We start from the raw sequence: 14,388 nt of genomic DNA on the forward strand, positions 1-14,388 counted from the left end.
AAAAAATACAAAAATCAGCCAGGTGTGGTGGCATGCACCTGTAATCCCAGCTACTCGGGAGGCTGAGGCAGGACAAGTGCTTGAACCCAGGAGGTGGAGGTTGCAGTAAGCTGAGATCGTGCCACTGCACTCCAGCCCGGGTGACACAGTGAGACTCCATGTCAAAAAAAAAATCTGTTTTCATTCACTTATTCATTCAAACCATTACTGAGCTCCCATCATGTACTGTGAAGGAAACAAAGATGAAAGCAAAGACCCTACTCTAATGAGGGAGAGAACACAAAACTATAAAAAAAGAATGTAAAAACAGCACTAGGAAAATATCGATAAAGTACAAGAGTATCAATGAGAAAAAATTAATCTTTCATCTTTAAATAAAATACATAGTGATGATTTGTAATGAAGGTGATGGTTGCATTTAGATGAATGGAAGAAATAAAGAAAGGAATGGGGCAGGAGAGATGGAGAGAGGAAGAGAAAGAGGGAGAGAGAGAGAGAAGGGAGACAGGGAGGAAAAGGGCCAATGTGGTAGATTCATTCACAAAGACAAACACCAACAATTCTTTCCACCCCTGAATTTGCATGGCACTTCTCCAAACAAAATGTAGAATCTATGTCCCCTCCCCATGAATCTAGGCTAGCTTTACGATTTGCTTTGACCAAGAAAAGGTGGCTGAAGTGAGGTTCTGGGATTTCTGAGCACAGGACCTGAGAGGCCCTATAGCGTTTGCCTTTGCACTCTTGAAATAAAGTTTCACAAGACGACATTTCAGCTGGGTACTGTGGGTATACAGTATTAGCCACAGAACATGCAATGAACCCTCCATTTTTCTATTCTGTTATTCTATGGCTTTTTAAAAAATTCTAGCCATAACCTACTAGATCAATTATACTATCCAATAATGGATCCTTCATAGTTTAAAAAATATTGTTTCCATATATAACAAAACTGAGGTTAGGGGAACAAAAATTGTATTCACACATGAGCTTTACAAATTTTTATGAGTTGCAGATTAACTATAAAAAAGACATATCACAACAAAATGAAACCAAAGATAACAAGAAAATAATAAATAAAACACAGAAATTAATTCAAAAAGAAAACTAGAAATGGTCAATAAGGCTAAAAGTTGTTTTTATAAAAACAGACTAATAAAATTCTGGTAAGATTAATCAAGAATTCAAGGAAAAAAAGGTGCAAATAAATACCTGAAAAAGGGAACACAACTCTAAATGCTGCATATATTTAAAAGATAAGACGATATCAATGAATTTATGCCAATAAATTTGAAAACTCAGCGTGGAAAAAATTATTTTAAAATATACTTATCAAAAGCATCTCAAGGAGAAACAGCAACTCTGAGTAGTTCTATAACATTAAAGAAACCAAACCAAAGTTTAAAAATCTCCCTATAAAGAAAATTCCAGGCCCAAAAATTTTTCCAAGTTCTACCAAATATTCAAGAAATGATAATTCCAATTTTCCATAAATTATTCCAGAGTTCAGAAAAAAAGAGGAAATATTCCAAAGCTCCTTTTAGGAGGCTAGCATAGGCTTCATACCAAAACCTTAGAACAGTGGTGCTTAAAGTATGCTTCAGGCACCCCAGGCCCTTTCAAAGGGTTATACTAGTTTAATAGTGACATTTGCTTTTTTCACTTCCATTTTCCAGAGGCTACATGACTTTTGACACTGCAACAGACTGAATGTAGAAGCAGATATGATAATCCAACTATGTTCTGTTAAGTTTTTTCAAAAATGTTAAAAGATACCAATTCACCATCTCAAGATGCTAAACTGAGCAGAATATATATACAAAGAAAATGCTACCTAGATGTATCAAACCCAAACTGCTAAAAAGAAAGTTAAAGAAGAATATTAAAAGCAGCCAAAGGGGAGAAAAATCTATTCAAGGTAGATCTTAAAACTAAACATAAAAGGAAAAAGTATAAAATATTTAGAACACAACAGAGAATATCAGTGACATCTGGCAGAGAATGATTTCCAAAACAAAATACGAAAAGCACCAACCATTAAGGATTTTCCATCAAAAACACAATAAGGAAGGAAAAAGGCAAGCTGTAAGCCTGAAGAATATATTTGCAGCTCATATAACCAATAAGGATTTGCAACCTGAATAAACAACTGTATGAAGCAATAAGAAAACAAAACAAACAAAAAGAAAACAAAACAGAAAACCAGAGAAAACACACTTAAACAGGAATTTCACAGAAAAGGAAAAAAGAGCACTTAAACATATAAAAAGATGTTTAGTCTCATTAAAGGTCACGGAAAGTAAAACCACAACGAGATTCATACCCAACAGCATAGGCAAATGTAAGGGTCAAACACCACTAAGAATTGTTGGAGGAGACATGGAACCACAGGAACTGACTCCAGAGTCCCAAGTGGCCTCAGCAGAAGCTCTGGAAGGAAGAGGGAGCTGACACTCACTGTGTTAGAGTCTTAAACATCACATTTTACTTGCTATCATAGTTTGAGTCACCTCACACCCACCACCCCCTCCCTCCAAAAAAGACAGAGACAAAGATAGGAGTGCAAATAGTCTACTTACTTGGGAGGTGATCTCAGAAAGCCACAGTGAGGGAGCAAGGAGACATGCCACAGGGCAAAGCCAATAAAGAGTGTGTTCTTCGGCTGGTTACTGCAGTGTGCCACAGGGGCTCCTAAGGCTACCAGGGGCCCTCTGAAAGCTCATTTAGACTACAGCTGATCCCTAAGCAGGATGGGAGGCTAGAACATTTATCTGCAACACCTAGCCACTATTGATTGAGGGTTGCCTGGTACTGGTATCAGCTCGGACCCTATACCCAACAGCCCTATAAAGTTCTACACATTATATTTTCTTTGCTGAACAGCTAGTCTGATAAAGATCTGCAGTTCCCTTGAGGAAGGATGGGAGAATGTCCATCTATACGTGCAGGAATGTTGCAAGATCTTTCCCGAAAGAGATCCAGCCTCTCCTTGAAATTGAATTGAAATTCATGGGATATGAGTCCAAGAAGTGGCTCATATCTGAAAATGAGGTAAGAGATAGTGAGTTTTCCATTGTAGCAGCTGACATCAATCTTCTACTTGCCAGCTCTTAATTTTTTCTGTTTTACTGATTATACAGGTCAAGCAGCACCATGGCCAGCTGCCATCTTAGAAACACCATGCTTTATTCACACCATAGTGGGACAAGATTCCCCAGCTGTGAGTCCAGCCTTCCTGCTGATTCTGGGCACTTTGTCTCTGATGGTTAACTGCCACCATCTGGCCTCTGCTACTTCAGAATCCTATCATCCTCATTGATACTTGGGAACCCAGTTCCATAGTAACATCTTCTAAGGTCGATCTTGTCCTACAGAGAACGGCCAACACTGAGCTCAAAAATGCAGGTCCCCTCACTGGGCATTCCATATTAGCAGAGTGAAAGGAACAGGCCCTCCCAGGAGCGTAGGCAGGAGGTGCAGGTGATTCCTTCCTCAATACTCGGCCAAGATAGTTCTGATGCCTCCACCTCATTTACTGCAGTCCGAAGTATCTTGACTTTCATTAGCACCATGACGTTTTAGGCCAGATAACTCTTTTTTGTGGGGAGCTCTTCCATACATTAGAGGTGGTTGAGCAGCATCCCTACTCAGTAGAAGCCAGAAGCAACCCCCAGCTGCAACAACAAAAATATATCCAGACATTGCCAAATATCCCTTGGGGAGGCAAAATCAGCCCTGGTTGCAAACCACTGGTATGGGTCACTGTTGTGTCCAAGCTTCGAGGAGCCTGCCCAGCCTCATACAAGACTGGCTCCAGCTGTCTTGCTAGGTCACCAAATCCTGAATCATGAGAGAACGCTTCCCTGTCAACAGGTTCTCTCCTCTGCAGCTTTATATTCCACCACTACCACCTTCTTTGGTCTAACACCCTAAGATTCTCCCCACCCCACCCCCACCATGTTTCCCTAGTTTCTCTTGGTCCCTATTAGCCAGGTCCTGTACCTCCTTGAGAAACTGTCCTTTCCCGCTCAGGCAATGCTGAGATCTGAGGGGAGGGGAAGGCAGATCTTGAGGAGGACAAGGATCATACGGTGAGGCATCTGCCTCAAGTAAGAGCTCTGCACAGTGTCCAAGCAAGGAGAGACTGCTGTCCTCTACATCAGAGAGGTGCAAACCTCTACTGGCACAGGGGATCTAAGAAAATTTGGGAATTCAAAGTTCTCATTGCCTCCACCCAGATACCTCCATCGAGGTCCCAGGGTCTCACATCTTGCTACCATCACCCTGACTTTGCAGAGGCAACCTGTCAAGGCTGTGCATTCAGCTTCCTTTGCAGTTCTGCCACAAATATAATTAAATTCTGGGCCTGACCTTCAAGAGAGCCTAACCTCCAGCTGCAGGAGATGCGGCCACAGAGCCTTCTGTCTTTCACAGTGTACCTTGAGTTGATATCTGGCTGATCTGGGTGTGGCATTCTCTTACTTCAAGGCTTCTAAGGAAGGTAACAAGAGCCAGTCAACTGCATTATCCTTATCATTACCACTGTCCATACACTGCTCAAGTGCTAGAGCTACCGTACTAGCCAATGCTTTTCTTCCACCTGAGTCCCATCCCGACCCACTGCCAGTGACATTCTTACTACAACTGTGATGTTAGAAACTACCACGGGTTACCAACACCTCACTTAATTAATACTAGTAGCAAAGGGGTCCTTGGTACCAACTGAGGGTGAGTGATTCCAGTTTCACAATTCTATCTCACAGCCTGCTTTCTAGAGCCACTTCTAGTACCAACTGTCTTGGTCTGTGCTCTGCCAAACAAAGAGAGAACAACTTGAGTGCAAGTAGCTTGCAGAAGGTGAATCCAGAAAGCCAGAGTGAGGAAGTAAAGAGAGGAATCAGAAGGGTGCACACCTGAGCTGGTTACCAGACTGAGCCAGGCCACAGCGCCCAGTCCTTCTAGGATCTCTCTGGAGAAGCACAGAGAACATACCTCAGAGCTGTCCCTTTGGAGGATGGGAAGCCACATCATTCAACCACCAAAGCCCACCCCACAACAGCTGAGGGACACCCCCAGACATGTAAACTCCTCCACGCTTGTGAAGTGTGTCGACATAAGCTAAGTGAACTCCCACACATCTGTATCAAATGCTGAGGAATAAAAGCCGAGAGATATGGCAAGCACTTGAGGTGGAATAAACAATAAAAGAAATGAGAGGGGAAGGATGAGAAATGAAAGGGGAAATGCCCCTTACTAAGCAGTGCTTTAGAGAGAGAGGATCTAAAGCAGTGCTTTAGAGAGGATTTTCTCTGGGAGCACCCACATTACCTTTTATACACTTCATTCTAGCACTTGCCACATTTTATGAATTGGCTATGTATAAGTCTGTCTCTTCTACTGGTTGTGATTTTTCCTGTAATCAGTTATTCATCTCTGCTTAGTATTCCTAGCACCTAATACCAAATCTGGAACATATATTTAAGCCAGGCACAGTGGCACACACCTGTAATCCCAGAACTTTGGAAGGCTGAAGCAGAAGGATCACTTGAGTCTAACAATTTGAGACCAGCCTGGACAACATAGCGAGACCCTGTCTCTACTAAAAAATACAAAAAATTAGCCAAGTGTAGTGGTGCACAAATATACTCCCAGCTACTCAGGAGGCTGAGGTAGGAGGGTTTCTTGAACCCGGGTCGTTGAGGCTGCAGGGAGCCACAACTGCATCACTGCCCTCAAGCCCAGGCGATAATGGAGACCCTGTCTCCAAGGAAAAAAGAGAAAACAGAACATATTTAATATAAACATAAACATTTGTTGAATGAACAAATGTCTCTATCCTTCCCAGCTCCATAGGTACATACAGTTTAGCATCTAAGTTTTGAGTTATTATATGCGATGACCTCTGATTATTATCTTTCCTAAATAAGAAGGAATTTCCAAAGGAGGAGGGGGAATGACTAGATATTTCCACAGACTGAACTTTCTGTACCCATCTCTAAACACCCTCCCCTCCTACCACCCATCATATACAAATATATCCAAAGAGCACCATTACTCTCACCACCCCTGCCTTTATAAACTTGTGCTACACTGGACCCCTTTTGTAAAACTGCCAGCCTAGACTGAAGTCACAGCACTTCTGACTCAGGACACTCCAAACGTACCCTGTAACACACAGAACCCATCCTCCCAGCAACAGTTTTCACATGCTGAAACACAAAGAGATGGAATATCTCCAAACCATCATCCAAGAAGAGAAGTCATAATCTTTCTGTCCAATGAGACTGCTCCCTGCCACCAAGAAGTTAAAAGCCCCGGAAGACGGCAGACTGAAAGGAATCTTCTACTAATGAATGTTTATTCCATACAATACCATAACCTGGATCAAAACAAGAATTTCAGCCTGACAAACTTTATCGCCTTGAAACACATCAAACCTGCCCCTGCAAAACACTGGAATCATCTGGCTAGCTGTCAAGCACTGAGTCACTGGAAAAGTCTTTTAACCCCCATCTATTGTGAGGATGAGATGCATTTTCTGTTCCTGGAATTATTTATTCCTAAAATTTGCTTGAATAACCTTTCCTTGGTGCTTCAAGTTATAGCCAATCCACTTAGTCCAATGTTTTGAGTCACGGTCTCTTGTCTTAACCTTTACATTTTATTTATTTATTTATTTATTTGAGACAGAGTCTCACTCCGACACCCAGGCTGGAGTGCAGCGGAACAATCTCAGCTCACTGCAACCTCTGCCTCCTGGGTTCAAGCAATCCTCCTGCCTCAGCCTCCCAAGTAGCTGGGATTACAAGTGTCTGCCACCATATCTAGCTTTTTTTTTTTTTTTTTTTTTTTTTTTTTTTTTTTTTTTTTTTTTTTTTTTTTTTTTTTTTGTATTTTTCGTAGAGATGGGGTTTCACCATGTTGGCCAGGCTGATCTTGAGCTCCTGCCCTCAAGTGATCCGCCTACCTCAGCCTCCCATAGTGTTAAGATTACAGCTGTGCGCTACCACACCTGGCCTCTTCTTAACCTTTTTAGAAAGGTCCTTACAGCTGAACTCCCCGGGTCACAGTTACACTGGATCTTAACCCAACCATTCCTAAAAACAGAGGAACCAAATATAAGCAAAACGAAAAAAAGACCACAATTCATTGCTTACTCAATAGGATTCTTTATAATTAAAGTTATGTTATGGCTAAATGCCCCTAAAATTATTTTTAATTAAAAACCATGACCTTTTAATTGTGAGAATTATAATACAATGTGCATCATTAAATTATTATCTAAAACTTACTGAGCACTTACTACATGCCAGGTCCGTTTTAGGCACTTAATAGTCTTATTTAATATTCATAATAGCAGTATAAGCCAAGCTATTGTTACCTTCATTTTACAGATGGGGATAGCACAACAGGAAGTTTAAGTACCTGGCCCAATATGACACAACTAGAAATGCCAAAGCCAGGATTCACAGCATGGCAGTCTGGCCCCAGAGTTAATTATCCATTCATACCTTCACATGCAACCAGGAAGCTTAAGTCGGGGACAGTGAATGATGGGAACGGAATCGTCTGTTTGATTACCGTGAACAGCCTTTGAGTTCTGCACGTCACAAACTCAGTCCAGTTAAAGCGCTTAGAGCACTTACCTGACTTACAAGAAGAATTTAAATGGACATATGTCAAGACCACATCTTCACACAAATAAGTCAAGAGCCTTTCTAGATTAGCACTGCCCAGTCAGTAACACCAAGCAATTCTTTGATTCTCAAAATTGTGTGTTTAGAGCTGGTTCCCACTGCCTGTAACAAAGCCCCAGACACCCCTGGGCTTCAAGGCGAAGGCCAGAACCAGTGTGCTCCTGGCCACCTAGTCTCCAAGCTATGTAACATGCCCCTGACCCCAGCCCGACACACCACAAGGACACCTAGTCCCCGGCCTAACATGCCACCAGCAATCTAGTCCCCAGCCTGACATGCCACCAGCCACTCAGTCCCCAGCCTAACATGCCCCCCCCACACACACACACACGCCCCAGCAACCCAGTCCGATGTCTAACACGCCTTCAGCCACCTAGTTAGTCCCTGGCCCAACATGCCCTCGGCCACCCAGTCCCCGACCACTTAGTCCCCAGCCACCTAGTCCCGGGCCACCCAGTCCCCGGCCTAACATGCCCCTAGCCCCTTCCCTGAGGCGCAGGACGTCCCCATGGGAGGAATCAGATCCCTGTGGCTGGCGGGAAGGTGGCAGCAGGAAGGGAGAGGTCACGGCGGAGGGCGGAGGTTAAAGGGCGGGTCCCGGGAGGAAAGAAGGGAGCGGACTGGAGGCGAAGGTTGGCGTGGACAGGTGGGTACCAAGATGCTGCAGGCGCGGCCGCGGCCGGGGGACAAGGAGAAGCAGGCGTGGAAATCGGAGCGCTCCAAAAGCGGGTAGTCATTGTCACAGCCCCAGCGGGGTGGGGGGTGACCGCTCGCAGCCCACGGGCCTCCACCGAGCCACCCCACGGCCGCGCTCCCTCCGCCCCGGTCCCGACCCAGCCGCGGCCCCAGGAGGCCGGATCCCCCGCCCCAGCGCCCGCCTGGCCGCCGCCCTGACGCGCCGCGCTTACCTCAGCCACGGCTGCCTCCCGTTCGGCCCCGCGCTCGGTCACCGGCTCATGCCGCGTGGCGCGGGGCACCTCCGCCCGGGTCTGATCGCGCCGAATCGCCAGCCGCCACCGCCACGGCCGAGTCTAGGGGAGCCAGCAGCCAGCGCCGGGCAGGCGACCGGGCTCCGGGGCGTCTGACACCAAGCGCACTGCGCATGCGGGAGCGGCCGGGGCCGCGCCCCCTGCTGGACAGGAGGAGTCAGAGCACCGCTGCAGTGTTTTCCCAGGCAGGCGCGCGAAGCTCAAGCTCCGCAGTGAAATAGCCTCATTCACAAAGAATCCGCAAACCCAAAGGAGACACCACACGTCGCTTATAAAACTAACAAATATGTAGACGTTTTATTATAATCAGTGCTGGTGAGCGTACAACATTCCTGGAGGGCAATTTGGTACTATCCATTAAATGGAAAATGCTGGTACCCTTCCTTCCAACAAGCTCTCCGTATAGTTTGTTCTATGGATATTCTCAACAATGTTTGTCAAAAATTTCAATGACAGCATTCTTTCTAATCATAGCCAAATTCTAGATACAATCGAAATAAATTATGGAATTTGATTGGACTGGAATAATGTGAGAGAGTGCAATATATATGGGTAGGAAAATATCTCCAAGACATAAACAGAAGGCTACAAGTACGATCACTTTTAGGTAAAATATGCATATGCAAAAACAAGAGGGAGAAATATATAAAGTAGGTGCTTATACTCAGGCATGTGTATAACTTTTTTCTGGAAAGAATGCAAGAAGGAATGAACAGCTTTAGGTGGATTTGTCGAGGCACAAATGGAAGCATTTATGGCCATGCAAGGTGGCTCACCCCTGTAATCTCAGAATTTTGGGAGGCCTAAACAAGAAGATCGCTTGAGCCCAAGAGTTTGAGTTCAGCCTGGGCAGCAGAGCAAGACCCTGTCTCTACAAAAACTAAAAAATTGGCCAGGCATCATAGCACCTACTTTTAGTCCTAATCACTCAGGAGGCAGAGGCAGGAGGATTGCTTGAGCCGAGGAGGTCAAGGCTGCAGTGAGGTGTAGTCGTGCCACTGCACTCCAACCTGGACGACAGAACAAGACCCTGTCCCGCTGTAAAAAAAAAAAAAAAAAAAAAAAAAAAAAAATTTTTGTTTAAAAGCTTCAAAAATAATAAAAAAGAAAAAAAAAAAAAAAAAAAAAAGATACAGCATTTTTGTGTTGTAGCTTTCTGTATTGTTTACATGATTTAGTACTATACGTGCACAGTAAAACCGCGGTCATAAAGCAGAAAGTGAAGTCTAAAACATTACATTTAAATTTAAATTTAAATTCAGTGCGATGTCCAACTACACCCATATAAACAGGACTGCAGGGAAGTTAAAAAAAAAAAAAAAAAATTCAGTGCGATGTTGAGAGGTTAATAAAATGACCCCTGGGCCTGGTAGAGCTGTGGGTCTGGCTGCAGGATCCAGATCCTTTCTGGTCCCAGATGTACTTTGGCGCCATCTGGTGGAAGTTGTCACTGACAGCTTAAATATTCATGGGGATGATTCTGATTCTGAGACTAGATAATAACAGAGGCTTCTGGCAGCAAGCATGATTCCAGGGATATTTTTGTGAATTTAATACCTGCTTATCACAGATCTGGGGAGAGTGGGATGAGAGCATTCTGGGAAAAAGACATTCATGTTCTGCTTCTCCACATCCAAGGGAGCATTACTCTGCTCTCCAAATCCAAATCCCCCTTGCAAAAGATACAAAATTTAGCACACATCCACCCCATTTGAGAACTGGACGGGTGGAGAGCAGTGACAATCACCCGTGGAAGGGTATCCAAATTTCTCTTATCCCAGGGAATATTGTTTTTACTTTTTTAAATAAGTCAACAGTAGCTATCTGGGCTAGAAGACCTCTTTTTTCTTCTCCATATTTATCTGTACTTTAAAACACGTATGTTTTTAATTAAGCCCTTGTTCTTTTATAAAATGAGAATCTGCCATGTTAAAGAACTATGTGAAGCATAGCCTTTGAGGAACACTGCCTATCTTATTTACTTTCTATAACCTTAAACTCGCCTAATGCCTGGGATATAGTAATTGCTCAATAATTATTTGTTGAAGAAAGGATGCCTAGACATTGAGAGGAGCTACCTAGAAATAAGACAATAAGATTATTCAAAGCAGAAGGTAAAAAGTGGCATAGGAGAGTATAAACAAAATGCTACAGAATTCAAAAAAGAAAGAGGTCACATCCAATTGGAAAGATTTCAATCAACAGTTGATATCTTTGTTAATCCTGGAGGATACTTATGATTTTGACAGAGAGGTGCAAAGGGCATTCCAGCTAGGGAAAGAAAGTCATAAGCACGTGTTAAAGGCGGAAAAGCAGCTGGGCAGAGTGGCTCACACCTGTAATCCCAGCACTTTGGGAAGCTGAGGCAGGAGGATTGAGACCACAAGTTCAAGACCAGCCTAGGCAACAAAGTGAGACCCTCCCCCCATCTCTGCACGCACAAAAAAATCAATATAAAATAAAAATAAAGAAGGTAAAGCAATCAGAAAGAGCAAGTGTTTTTCAATCCAGTGTGATTTACACAGTGTGGCTATATTTCTAGGTATAGAAACCATGCAAGTAATGGACATGGGAAAATATAGAAGCTGTGAAATTAGAAGCTACATGATGCAAAAGTATCCAAGGATGACTTCAGAGAGGAGCAGGAAATAAATTATAAGCCAGGACCTGAAAGTTTTATAGTTAACAAAGTCCAAATTTTATCTTCTTTATCCTCTACCTGAACATAATGACCTCAGAACAGTGACCTCTTACTACTTTACTTTCATCTCATGTGATATTGTTGACTGGTCTATCAGTTACACCTGCAGTTTTTTGTTTTGTTTTGTTTTGAAATAGAGTCTCGCTCTGTTGTCCAAGATGGAGTGCAACGGTGCGATCTCGGCTCCCTGCAACTCCCTGCTCCGGTTTCAAGCAATTCTCCTGCCCCAGCCTCCTGAATAGCTCAGATTACAGGCATGAGCCACCATGCCTCACTTGACAGAAGAAGACAGATCTTGGCTTCTGAGAAGGCAGAAAATCAACTTAGTAGTTGGTGGTTGGAGGAGGAGAAGCTGTAGAAAGATACTGCATTACTGAATTTGAAGGTACAGGGCAAAGCAAAGATTACACAGATACCCCCTTACCCAGTGAGTCAGGAAATGTGAAAGTCGGGGTTAGAAACGGAATGGCTTTCATGGAAAATAGCGTCATCAGGGGAAAGTGAGTTTCCAGCTAGGAGGAATAGCTGGTGTCGGGCTGAATCCCGTATTTCGCACTTCCTCTAAATACAGTTGGTTCTTGAACAACACAGGTTTAAGCTTTGCAGGTCCACTTCCAGGAAGACTTTTCTCTATAAAAGTTACACCAAGTGTGCCTGCTTTTCCAGCTTCCCTTTCCACCTCTTCTACCTATCCTGCCTCTGCCACTCCTGAGACAGCGAGACCCATCCCCTTTCCTCCTCCTCCTTAGCCTACTCAACATGAAGCTGAAGAGGATGAAGATTGTTATGATGATTTACTTTCACTTAATGAACAGTTACTATATTTTTCTTCCTCTTGATTTTCTTAATAACATTTTCTGTTGCTTATAAGAATACAGTATTTAATATACATAATATACAAAATATGTTTAATAGACTATTTACATTATCAGCAAGGCTTCCAGTCAACAGCAGGCTATTAGTAGTTAAGTTCTGAGGAAGTCAAAAGTTATGAACAATTTTTCAACTGCTTAGGGGATTGGCACCCCAAACCCCACATTATTCAAGAGTAATAGAGGTATATAAGAATGGAAAAGGGCGGCCAGGCATGGTGGCTCACGCCTGTAATCTCAGCACTTTGGGAGGCTGAGGCAGGTGGATCACCTGAGGTCAGGAGTTCAAGACCAGCCTGGTCAACATGGTGAAACCCTGTCTTAAAAAAAAAAAATGGAAAAATGCATATTCTTTTTTTAAATTATATTTTAAGTTCTGGGGTACATGTGCAGAATGTGCAGGTTTGTTACATAGGTATACGTGTGCCATGGTGGTTTGCTGCATACATCACCCCATCATCTGCATTAGGTATTTCTCCTAATACTATCCCTCCCCTACCCCTCTGCCCCCTGCTATCCCTCCCCTAGCCCCCAACCCCCTCACAGGCCCCAGTGTGTGATGTTCTCCTCCCTGTGTTCATGTGTTCTCATTGTTTAATACCCACTTACGAGTGAGAACATCTGGTGTTTGGTTTTCTGTTCTTGCGTCAGTTACCTGAGGATGATGGTTTCCAGCTTCAACCATGTCTCTGCAAAGGACATGAATTCATCCACAAGAGGCATATACTCTAAAGAAAAGGGCTTCATAATATAATTGATCTGTGGGATCTTAGGTTGGCTCAGCTTAAAATAGCACTGGCAGGCAGGATGGCAGACTAGAAAACACCTAACTGGGTGAAATATAAGGAATACCTTCTCAAGTGAATAGCTGAGTTCACACACACAAAAAGTAAGAAAGTATCCAAAGTCAAAAATGAAGCTGAAATGATAAAAATGACATTGAAGATGCAGCTGTTTTGGGCATACAAGGTTTGGAGCTGATACAAAGAAACCCATAAAGCTGGGTCTTAAAGAATTATACCCAAAAGGGAATACTGGAGACATCTGCTCAACATCCACCAAAGAAACTTATCTGTCTTGTCCAGGGAGTAGAAAAAAGGAAAGAGTCTCACTGATGATCTTTAATACTCGTGTCTCAGTCAGTTCAGGCTGCTATAACAAAAATACCCTAAACTGGGTGGCTTAAACAACAGCAATTTATTTCTCCCAGTTCTAGAGGCTGAGAAGTCCAAGATCAAGGTGCTGGCCAATTTTGGTTCCTGATGAAGGCTCTTTTCCTTGTTTGCAGATGGTTACCTTCTTGTTGTATTCTCATATGGTGAAGAAAAAGACCTTTCTGTGTCTCTTCTTGTCAGGGCACTAATCTCACTCAAGAGGATTCCATCTTCAAGACCTAGTTATATCCCAAAGGTCCCACCTCCAAATATCATCACACTGGGGATTAGGACTTCAACATATGAATGAAGTGTGTGTGTGGTGGAGGGGATGAACATTCAGTTCATAGCAATCAAGCTTTATGACAATCTGGGGTTTGAATGTATACTACCAGGCCAAGAGAGCACCACAAAGTATTCCCAGGTTGGTGGCATCCAAAGACACCCACAGAAGGAAACGAATCCCCTCTGGAGGCCCATGTCTCCAACACAAGCTGCCTAGGATTCTGACAAATAAAACGCTGACAAATGTAAACTCACAATTCAGAACTACAAAGCATATGAGGAAGCAAACCACTATGAACAAGAGTCAACAGAAGTCACAAACAGCAGAAATTTAACCCTCAAGAATTATATATAATTGAATTATGATATATAAATATAAAACAAGTATGTTTATAGCACTCAAATACTTAAATAGAAAGCATTTCAAAGAAATGAGATGTTATATTTTTAAAAGACTAAGGAGACTGAAAATGAACTAAATATAAACGTCAAAATTGAAAACTCAATGCATAAGTCAAATAGTAGGTTAGAAACAACAGTAGATCTGAAAGGCAGGTAACAAAGAAATTAAATATGGGAGAGAGAAGTTAAGAGAGAGAGAGGATAGAAGAAAACAGCACATATCTAAAAGGAGAGAATAGCGAAAATGAGGGGAAGGTAATATCCAAGGAGATCACAGCTAAGAATTTTCCA

The 14,388-nt window shown here is 43.0% G+C and overlaps 1 protein-coding gene across 1 annotated transcript in view; it reads right to left on the reverse strand.

Annotated features, from left to right (window-relative positions):
* EXT2 (exostosin glycosyltransferase 2) overlaps positions 1-8,902 on the reverse strand; it is a 176,288-nt gene extending 167,386 nt beyond the window's left edge. Inside the window, exon 1 of the mRNA XM_017529398.2 lies at positions 8,603-8,902. The gene's annotated coding sequence lies outside the window, so the exon portion shown is untranslated. The remainder of the gene's footprint in view (positions 1-8,602) is intronic.
* Positions 8,903-14,388: the final 5,486 nt, after the last annotated feature.

The sequence above is a fragment of the Cebus imitator genome, unplaced genomic scaffold (genome assembly GCF_001604975.1).
Source record: "Cebus imitator isolate Cc_AM_T3 unplaced genomic scaffold, Cebus_imitator-1.0 Scaffold58, whole genome shotgun sequence".
Taxonomy (NCBI): Eukaryota; Metazoa; Chordata; class Mammalia; order Primates; family Cebidae; genus Cebus; species Cebus imitator.